We start from the raw sequence: 10,415 nt of genomic DNA on the forward strand, positions 1-10,415 counted from the left end.
GGGTACGGACGGGTAGCTTGACCTAGGTGAGTCTAGTGGGTTAGGTGTGGTGCACACTTGCTAAAACTAGCGCTAGGTAGCTCCAAAATAGTCCTTAGATCCAATGGAGCAAACTTCATTCATATATGATCGAGAGTTGGAAGTGAATGGAGAGTCAAATACTAATCGGACGCTGGCTTCGGTGTGATCGGACGCTGGCTCAGAGTCTGGTCAGTTCATTTGATCAAGGTGAAGTCATCTAGAAGTGACCGGACGCTGAGGGCCAGCGTTCGGTCGACTCCAGTAAGGTCCCAGAAAGGGAGAATCCTGATCGGACACGTCCGATCAGTGCTGACCGGACGCTGGTCAGGTGCCGGCTACTGATCGGACGCTGCTCAGCAAGTGACCGGACGCTGGAGGTTCAGCGTTCGGTCGACATCAGTAAGGTTCCAGTGAGGGTAAATTGTGACCAGACGCGTTCGATCAGTGCTGATCGGACACTGGACAGCGTCCGGTCACACTGTAAACACTAGAGTTCGGGGTAGACTGACCGATGCGTCCGGTCAACATGACCGGAGCATCCGATCACCCCACAGAGGCACATAACGGTTCGTTTTTCAGCCCATGTTATAAATACCACCTCCATTCGTATGTGGGGGTACTTTTGCTTATTCCAACAGCTGAGAAACACGTTTGAGAGTGCCAAGAAGAGCAAGGTCCTAGTGAGGTGATTGAGATTTGAGAATCCCAAAGAGAGCCCTCATTAGTGAAGCAAGAGTAGCAAAGTGTGCATCCACCCTTCTCATTAGGCTTGTCGTGGTCAAGTGAGAGTTTGTGCTTGTTACTCTTGGTGATCGCCATCACCTAGATGGCTTGGTGGTGATTGGGAGTTTGGTGATCATCCGGCGGAGCTTGTGGGTGACCCAACTCAAGTTGTGAGGTGGGGTGATTCACCGTGACGGAGTGTCAAAGAATCAACCCGTAGAGAGCACTTAATCCTTGCGCGGATCAAGGGGGAGCTACACCCTTGCGTGGGTGCTCCAACGAGGACTAGTGGGGAGTGGCGACTCTCTGATACCTCGGCAAAACATCGCCGCGTTCCTTCTCCTCTCTTTACTTTAAGCATTTACTTTGAGCAATTCAATACTTGTCTTTTACATTCCTAGAATTGTCCATGCTAGAGTAGGATTGGAACTTAGGAATGCTAAACTTTTGTGCGTTAGATTAATAGAAATACTTTCTAGGAACAAGAGGTTAATTGGGCTAACCATATGATTTGATTATTATAAAGAAATTTGTAATTAGCCCAATTCACCCTCCCCCCTTGGGCATCTTGATCATTTCAATTGGTATCAGAGCCTCGTGCTCACGTATTTAGGCTTAACCGCCTAGAGCAAGATGTCTCACAGGGATGGACCTCCTCCTATCTTTGAGGGAGATTATTTTCCTTATTGGAAAATTCATATGGAGGCGTATCTAGAAGCTCTAAATGTTGGTATTCTTAGAGCCACCTCATAAGGCTTCCCAAAACCTCAGGATGCTACTCACCTATAAGGTGATGAGGTGAATTATGAGAAGTAGGAATGCAAAGGCTTCGAAACACCATCTTTAGAGGCCTTTGCAAAGATGTGTTCAATCGGGTGAGGAACCACAAAGACGCCCATGCACTATGGCTTGGATGTTTGTGCGCTCCATGAGGGAACTAAGAGTGAGCGTGAGGAACGCTATCATCTTGTCATGAAAAAGCTCAACTCTTTTGAAATGCTTCCTAAAGAATGTGCTAATGAGATGTATTCATATTTGAATGTTCTTGTAGAGGAAGTCAATGGGCTTGGACTTACTTAAATGCAACCATCCGATGTTGTAAGAAAGATCTTGAGTGTCCTCCCCATTGATAGATTAGGGCATATTATGACCAGTGCTTCATTCAAGGTGATCTTTCCACCTCTACACCGACACAAATCTTAGGAAAGATCAATTGCTCATGAGATGTACATGCACATCACGCCACAAGATGGCTCATCCTCTACCAAGAAGAAAGATAAGGACTTAGCATTCAAAGCTAGCCAAGAGAAGGGTAAAGCAAGACTTGAGTATGAGAGCTCAAGTGATGATGAAGTTGATGATGAAAGTCTTGCTCTCATGGTGAAGAAGACCGCCAAGATGCTAAAGAAGCTCAACAAGAGTGGCATCAAGTTTGATGGCAAGAAAAGTTCTTCACTAGCTCTAGAAGGAAGCCAATCTCTAAGATGGATTGCTTCAATTGTGGAGAACTTGGTCATCTAGCACACCAATGCACTAAGCCCAAGAAAGACAAGTTTAAGAACAAATACAAGGGCAAGAAAGATGACTCAAGTAATAAAGAAGAAGAAGAGAAGAAGAACAAGCCATACAAGAAGAGAGATGGTAAGAAGAAGGACTTCCATAAGAAGAAGAGTGGAAAAGCATACATTGTCGGTGATTGGCTCACGGATATTGATTCATCTAGTGCCTCATCCGATGATGATAGTGACAACTAGAAGGTGGCCGCAATTGTTATCGACTCTTCATCATCTTCACCGCCATCATCCTCTACACACCTATGCCTTATGGCCAAGGGTGACTGCAAGGTATCTAATAATGATGATAGTAGTGATGATGATAGCGATAGTGATGATGATGAATATGAATCACCTTCTTATGATGATCTTGCTAGATTGCTAAAACAATACACTAAGATCATTATAAAAACTAGAGCTAAAATGAAAAGCTAGAAGCTAAAAATGATTCTCTTTTAGCCAAATGTGATATAGCGGAAAAGGCTAGTGTTGAGCTTAAAGAAGCAAATGATGCTATATCATCCAAACTCAAGGAGCTCAAATCTTCTAAGAAAGAGCTTAAAGAAAACATGATAAACTTGAGAGGACACATAATGAGCTCATCACCAGCCACAACAAGCTAAGAGAAGAATATACTACTCTTAAGGTTAATCATGATAATCTTGTTATTGCTCAAAAATTCTTATCCAATGAGCCACATGACGCTACTAACGATGTTGTTAAGATTGATATAGCTACATCATGTGATGACTTGATTATTGAGAGCATTGAGCAAAGTTCTAGTAGCAAGGGCAAGCAAGTGGTTGAAGGCGATGATTATGATGAGTTTGTCAAGCTCAAGAATGACAATGAAAAAGCTCAAGAAAGATCTTGAAGAACTCAAAACCACCAAGTCTATTGTGCTAGAAACTATTGTTCATGATGATGGTTTGATCCTTGAGAATGAGAAGCTCAAAGATGAGAACAAGAAGCTCAAGGAAGAGAAAAACAATGATGCTCTCAAGGAAGAAAACAATAAGCTCAAGTTGGAGAAAGAGCATCTTAAGATTGGATTGAGCAAGTTCACTAGAGGCAAGCATCTTTCAAAGTGAGCTACTAATGAACACCGTCATGAAGATGGATAGAAGTGGCATTGGATACTTGGCAAACCAAGAAAAGAAGGCTCAAGCTCAACAACAACATAAGTCCAAGCCAAAGCCAAAGAGATGTTTTGAGTGTGGACAAGAAGGCCACTTTGCTCATGAGTGCCAAGCTCCACCACCACAACCCTTGCCCAAGCATGCTAGACCTTTTGCCTTCAATGCTCACTACATGCTTAGAAAGGATTCTAGTGGAAAGATAAAAGTGATGTTCTTAGGACCTCTAAACAAGAATAGGCCTAAGAAAATTTGGGTTGCAAAGTCACTTGTTGAGAAGGTGAAGGGCCCTCAACAAGTTTGGGTTCCTAAAGCTTGATCTCTTGTGTGTAGGTGAACTACAAGACCGGTGGAAGTCATTGGGTTATTGATAGTGGTTGCACACAACATATGACCGGTGATCCTCGTATGTTCACCTCACTAGATGAAGAAGTAGATGGATAAGAAAGAATCACATTTGGAGATAACTCAAATGGCAAGGTCAAAGAATTGGGTAAAGTGGCTATATCAAATGATCATTCCATCTCCAATGTGCTATATGTTGCTTCATTGAGTTTCAACGTGCTATCTGTTGGACAATTGTGTGATCTTGGCTTCCAATGCTTGTTTACTGAGGAGGTTGTTGTATCCAAGAAGGATGATGATCATGTGATATTCAAATGATTTAGATACAACAACCTATATCTAGTGGACTTCACCTCCGAAGATGCAAACTTGAAGACATACCTATTCACCAAAACAACACTTGGGTGGCTATGGCATAGAAGACTTGCTCATGTTGGGATAAGCCCACTCAAGAAGCTAATGAAGAATGATTTGGTGAGAGGGTTGAAGGATGTGAAGTCTGAGAAGGACAAGCTTTGTAGTGCATGTCAAGCCGACAAGCAAGTTGCAAATACCCATCCAACAAAAGCCTTTATGTCAACCGTAAGAGTGCTAGAACTCCTTCATATGGATTTATTTGGACCAACAACATACAAGAGTTTGAGAGGAAATCTTTATTGTCTTGTGATTGTTGATGACTATTCAAGGTATACGTGGGTATTCTTCCTTTATGACAAATCCAAAGTTGCATCTTGTTTCAAGAAGTTTGCCAAGAGAGCACAAAATGAATTTGAAGTGAAGCTTAAGAAGATAAGAAGTGACAATGGGAAGGAATTTGACAACACAAATATAGAAGCCTATTGTGATGAAGTTGGGATCAAGCATGAGGTCTCCGCAACATATACTCCTCAACAAAATGGTGTGGTTGAGAGGAAGAACCGGACATTGATCACTCTTGCAAGAACAATGCTTGATGAGTACAATACCCCCAAAGCTCTATGGGCGGAAGATATCAACACCGCATGCTATGCATCAAACTGCCTATTCCTTCAAAAGTTTCTTAGCAAGACACCTTATGATTTGCTCAATGGGAAGAAACCGGATGTCTCCTTCTTTAGGATGTTTGGTTGCAAATGCTATATCTACAAGAAGCGACAACACCTAGGGAAGTTTCAAAGACGTTGTGATATTGGTTTTCTTGTTGGTTACTCATCAAAGTCTGAAGCATATAGAGTATTTAATCATGCCACCGGCTTGGTTGAAGAAACATATGATGTGGAATTTGATGAATCTAACGGCCCCCAAGGAGCACATGAGAATCTTGATGATGTAGGTGATGAACCATTGAGGGAGGCTATGAAAAAGATTCTGGTTGGAGACATCAAGCCTAAAGATGATGAAGATGATGTACAAGTGATTGATCCACGTTCTTCATCAAGTGTGCCACAAGATGGTGATAAAGATGGGAGAGTAGAAAATAAAGACACTCATGTCTCCCATGATCAAATGGTGGTACAAGCATAAGATGTTGATGCTCCATAACCTCCTCCTCAAGTGGTCAATAGAAGAAATACACCTCTACTACAAGATCATCCACAAGATCTCAACATAGGGAGTCCATCAAAGGGTCTAATGACTCGATCACAAAAACTTGCTTCATTTATTACTCATCACTCTTTTATCTCTTGCTATGAGCCTACTAAGGTAGAAGAAGCTCTTTAAGATCCGGATTGGATAAATGCCATGCATAAAGAGTTGAACAACTTCACCCGCAATGAAGTTTGGACTCTGAGTGCGGCCAAAAGGTGCAAGAGTCATTGGAACAAAGTAGGTGTTCCACAATAAGCAAGATGATCAAGGTGTTGTTGTGAGGAACAAGGCAAGACTAGTTGCAAAGGGGTTCTCCCAAGTTGAAGGTTTGGATTTTGGAGAGACCTTTGCACCGGTTGCAAGATTAGAAGCCATCCATATCCTACTTGCATATGCATCACATCATGAAATGAAACTATATCAAATGGATGTAAAAGTGCATTTTTAAATGGCTTTATTAATGAACTAGTCTATGTTGATCAACCTCCCAGGTTTGAAGACCCTAGATATCCTAATCATGTTTATAGGTTGTCCAAGGCACTATATGGGCTTAAGCAAGCCCCAAGAGCTTGGTATGAGCGCCTTCGGGACTTCCTCATTGAGAAGGGCTTCACCATTGGGAAGGTCGATACCACACTATTCACCAAGAAGTTTGATGGGCATATCTTCATTTGTCAAGTATATGTCGATGATATCATCTTTGGATCATCAAATGAAGACTCATGCAAAGAATTTGATGAATTAATGTCGAAGGAGTTCGAGATGTCAATGATTGGTGAGCTTACATTCTTTCTTGGTTTTCAAGTCAAGCAAATGAAAGAAGGCATCTTCATCTCTCAAGAGAAATACACAAAAGATCTTCTCAAGAGATTCAAGATGGATGAATGTAAGCCAATCAAGACACCAATGCCTACCAATGGACATCTTGACCTAGATGAGGGAGGTAACCCAGTTGATCAAACTCTCTACCGTTCTATGATTGGTAGCTTGTTATATTTAACCGCATCTAGGCCCGACATCATGTTTAGTGTGTGTATGTGTGCTAGATTTCAAGCTAGTCCTAAGGAAACACATTTAATTGTCGTAAAAAGAATCCTTAGGTATCTTAAGCACACACCAAGCATTGGTCTTTGGTATCCCAAAGGAGCTAGATTTAAATTAGTTGGCTATTCTGATTCGGATTATGCCGGTTGCAAAGTTGATAGAAAAAGCACATCCGGAGGGTGCCATTTGCTTAGTAGATCACTTGTGTCTTGGTCCTCTAAGAAACAAAATAGTGTGGCTTTGTCCCCCGCTAAAGCGGAATATATTGCCGCGGGTGCTTGTTGTGCATAAATATTATACATGAAACAAACTTTGCTAGACTATGGTGTAGTTCTAGAAAAGGTACCTCTTTTGTGCGACAATGAAAGTGCGGTAAAACTTGCAAATAATCCGGTTCAACACTCTCGCACCAAGCACATAGATATCCGCCATCACTTTCTAAGAGATCATGTTGCTAAAAATAATATATCACTAGAAGGTGTAAGAACTGAAGATCAATTAGCGGATATCTTCACTAAACCGCTAGATAAGGCTACATTTTGTAGATTGCGGAATGAGCTCAATGTACTTGATTTTAGTAACTTCACTAAAAGATGAGCTTGTGTTGTCCCTTGCATTCATTGTAATATACAACATGTTTAATTTTTGGTAATGCATATAGGGCTTGTCTAACATGGTTAAGATAACCGCCGAAAAGCGTGTGAAGAAGCTTAACCTTGGATCAAACTTGACAAGAAACTAGATTTACTTACAAGTATTGCATATGCATGGATGTTGTTTTGTCGTTTTGTTCCATTTGCCCTCTTATTGCCTATTTTCTTAAAAAGAATTATAGCCTAAGGAAAAATATTTTGAAAAATATGAGGGTTTGAGAGAGGTCACTCACATCAGTCCCAATTGGTGTTTATTTGGATCTTATTCAAGTCAGAACTTGATTGGGAACAGGCAGCTCGAAGAACTTTGAAGATTTGTTGGAAAAAGGGCAACCGAACGCTGCACTGGAGTCTGGGGTCCAGCGTCCGGTCAGTTCACAGGAGGTGAACTCGCTACGAAGGAGTGACCGGACTCTGCGTTTTAGCCTCCGGTCAGTTGGAGGTTCAGCATCTGGTCATGCATGAAGGCATTCAAGGCAAGGTGATCGAACTCTGGCTACGTCCTATTAGTGTCCACCGAACATGTCTAGTCACGATTCCAGGAGATTTGGACCTCTCTAGAATCGACCGGACGTTGGGTGGTAGTGTCTGGTCGCTGCCACCAGAGCGTCCGGTCAATAGGAAGCGTGCGTAATTAGGACTCTCACTCCATTTCCTTTTCCACCTCATGGGGGACCCTTTATAATCACAGCGCCGCCTCGACCAACTCCACATCCACGCCGTCATCACCGTGATCTAGCCCTAGCCGCCGTCGCAGTCGCATCCACGCCATGCTCCTCTACGTCGCTCCTGCACAGCCACGCCAGCAGCGCCATCGCGCCCTGCGATGCCGTCCCCATGCGCAAGTGCATCTCGTCACACCACCATGCTGATTGCCCTATGCCACAGTGTCACCGCAGCGCCATCGCCGCTTGCCCTAGCGCTAACATTGTCCCGTGTTCCAGTGCCGCTGCCGTGCCCTAGGATGTGCCTCTGCTCCACGCACTTGAGCCACATTTATCACTGCCCACGCCGCCAGATCCATCCAATGCCAAGTTGCGACGTTTGAACCTAACCCTAGCCTCATGTTTTGGTGGTTCCCCACGTGTCATTTCTCTTCTCCTCGGATCGACGGTTCATAAGGTAGCAAGCCCACGTTTCTATTTCGTACCTAATTGCTTGCTTTCATAAGGTTTTTGTATCTCTAGATGCATAATTAAAATTATTTGTATATCCTATCTATTCTATCGTGCAGCGAGTCGGTGCCGTTGAGATCGTTTTTGTAGTTCTCAGTCAACTTGGGGCCAAGCTCGCGAGTACGGATCGAGGCCAAGCCTTGGAAGTGATAGTTGGTAGTTGTTCCTTTTAGATCCAACTGATGGTTCACGTCAAGAATGTTGGAGGCAGTTCGGGGTGATGAGGATTCAAGGCATCCGCCTCGCTTGCCTACAGATCCAAAAGGCAAGGCGACGAAGAAGACTACAACAAAGAAGCGCAAGTACCTAGATGTAGAGACAGCTAGAGCAGCCGCAATTGTAGAGGCTACAGAGCGTGCCGAGAGAGGAGGTGCTCGTTGTGGAGTCCAGATCGTAGATCGGCTTTCACCAGAAGTGAGGGCTACACTTGAGTGGGTTGAGCGCCTTCATGGTGGTCCAGCTGGGACTCTCATGATTAGAGGTCAGCGTGTTGCCATCGATGAGGATCAGCCTTAGGGGGAGTCACAGTAGTAGGCACCATCAGTAGAGCAGGCTCAGGAGGGACAGCAGGCCAAGGAGACAGAGCAGGCACCTCAGCCATAGCTTTGTCGCTCTAGTCGTACCCATGCTCCAGTCACACCGAGGGCAGATACACAGCGGAGGGGTTCTCATCCACTGCCCAGACCATAGGGTCCACCTCCTATGACACACTTAGACTTGAGGGCTGCCACGGCCAAGCAGGTGCAGTAGCTTAGGTTTGTGGAGTTTGAGCAGTGGTTCCCACCGAGGAGGGATGACAGAGCATCAGAGGACTTCTACACACCACTCCAGGAGGATTTCTACAATGCATATCTTAACAGTAGAGCTGTATTCAGACCTCAGAGGGTGTGCAACATTGAGTCTATAGTTACAGCAGCTGGAGAGCACATTCACCCCTACCTTACATATCTGCCAGGGCTGACAGACTTGATTGGATGGATAGGATTATATGTTCCATCTTGGGTCCATCAGTTCTATGCTACACTATGGATTGATCCACACTGTAACACCTCGGGTGTTAGCCTTGCATAACTTGACTTGCATAACATGAGCATGAGCATCAAGCATTCATAAATCATCATTTACAATTGAAACATCTGATCGAAACATATGAAACATTGCTTGTTATTTCGTGTTTCTTGTAACATATGCATATGATCATGTGCAAATAAATGCTAGTGTGTAATGTTGGTCACTATAACACCTTAGCTACACTTAGATTAACAAAAGGAACCTTGTTCATGAAGGCCACATTTCATGATCAAGCACTTAAGCGATATTTCATGTGTTGACCTGAATAGCTATATGAGTGACTACTACATGAAATGCTTAAATAACCTTGCAAATTGTTTAAACATGCTTAGAGTATCATCATGAACAACTTTGGTATTTAAGGTTAGGGCTAGTTTGGTCATTTAGCCAGGGTTTGAGTATGGATCATGATTTCAATGTGACATGTTTGACTAAAGTTGAACTAGGTGTTAGAGACCTTGCATGGAGGAGTTCACTAAAGCAAAGTTGTAGTGTTAGACATTAGGAACAACTTTTATTTTTGGGTCATCACATGATTCAGCTCCTAACATGTTTGAAATTGGATCACAAGAATCATCAAAATCCTGATTTCAACACTTAACGAAATTTGCTAAGTCGTGAAACCCTGACAGCCTGACAAGCTGACCTTCAGGGCATTATAACTCGAGTTCAGGTGAGAATTAGAATGCGATCCTTGAACAACATTTGAAGCTGGTACATGGGTCTACAAATTCTATTCAGTAAGTTTGCACGAAGGAGCCACCGATTAGCCGGTAAATCAAGTTGAAAACGCGTTGTCAGGCTCGGCCATCACGTTTCTGACGAAACTGAACGACGCGTTCAATGGCCGACCGACGGCAGAGTTCGCGCGCCGCGTGTCCCCGGCGACGGCCGCGCGTCGCCGTTGCCCTGACCGTGCAGGCCACGCCGCTCCTGGGCGTGCCTTCATCACGCCAGCGCCCGCCCGAGCCATCCCGCGCTCCCCATTTCGCTCCCGGCGCCTTCTCTTCCTCACAGCAGCAGCCGCAGAGCGCCCACAGCTCCGCCGTCGCCATAGCCGCACGCAGCTCGTGCTTGGCCACTCCCGCACCACCGTGATAGCTCCACCGTCTCCCCAGCACCCCA

Source organism: Miscanthus floridulus, chromosome 7 (assembly GCF_019320115.1).
Source record: "Miscanthus floridulus cultivar M001 chromosome 7, ASM1932011v1, whole genome shotgun sequence".
NCBI classification, from domain to species: Eukaryota; Viridiplantae; Streptophyta; class Magnoliopsida; order Poales; family Poaceae; genus Miscanthus; species Miscanthus floridulus.